The sequence below is a fragment of the Suricata suricatta genome, chromosome 11 (genome assembly GCF_006229205.1).
Source record: "Suricata suricatta isolate VVHF042 chromosome 11, meerkat_22Aug2017_6uvM2_HiC, whole genome shotgun sequence".
NCBI classification, from domain to species: Eukaryota; Metazoa; Chordata; class Mammalia; order Carnivora; family Herpestidae; genus Suricata; species Suricata suricatta.
The window spans coordinates 8,354,565-8,355,622 of NC_043710.1; positions in this window are offsets into that span (position 1 = coordinate 8,354,565).

A 1,058-nucleotide genomic window follows, 5' to 3' on the forward strand; every position below is an offset into this window, starting at 1 on the left:
GGGTGAAGGAGCCGCTCCCCACTTGCCTTGGCGTCAGAGGAGAACAGGGCTGCTGCTGACTGCAGACCCGCCTGCAGAACCGCCGGCCACCACATGGTTCTGGGCACTCGGGTGTAGCCTGGGCAGAAGGTGCAGCCCGCTCAGCGAGGGGGCTGTGGCCTGCCCGAGGTTGGGTCTAGCAGAAGGTGGAGACGGTTCAGATGGGAAGAGACTGGATTTTGTTTTTGCCCCTGTGTTAGTTTTTACTGCTATTGAAGCCAATGATCACAAACTCATTGGCTTAAAACAAAACCTCTCATTATCTTACAGTCCTGGAGGTCAGATGTCCAGAACAGGCCTCCCTGGGCTAAAATCAAGCTGGGCCTGCAGGGCTGCATTTTATTCTGGAGGCTCTACGAATCTGTTTCCTTGCCTTTTCCAGCTTCCAGAGGCCGCCCACATCCATCTGATGACCCCCTTCCATCGCCAGAAAGGGTTCATCCATCTTTCACATGCTCCATCACTCTGACGCTGGCTCCTGCCACCCTCTGTCCCTGAGAAGGACCTTTGTGATTCCAGGCACCCACTAGATAATCCCAGACAACCTCTCCTTTCCCAAACCCTAAACTAACCCTATCTGCAAAGTACCTTATGCCATGGAAGGTAACAACACATTGAGAAGTTGTGAAAATGAACACAGGGCTACCATTCACAGGGCAGTATTCTGCTGGCCACACCCCCTTGATCCAGCCCTCCCTGGAGGCTCTGGTCTACATACGGGGACCCATAGAAACTGCCTGTTTATTAACATTAGGGACACAATGCTGAGAACCTTGTTCTCTAAATTCATAGATTATGGAAACTTTGCTAGTTGAAAGCGTGTCAGTGAGAATGAAGGTCCCACGCGGTCACTCTGACACTGAGACAGGGCCTGAATTTCCAGCCCGGGCATAGAGCTTCAGTGAAGGAGGTTCTGAACATAGGAACGTTCCCCATTTATATGAATCGAGTTTCCAAGGAAACGGGACCTCAAGTCCTTTTTCAGCTCCGGCTTGATCATCAATTCTTTTGGTGCAGCC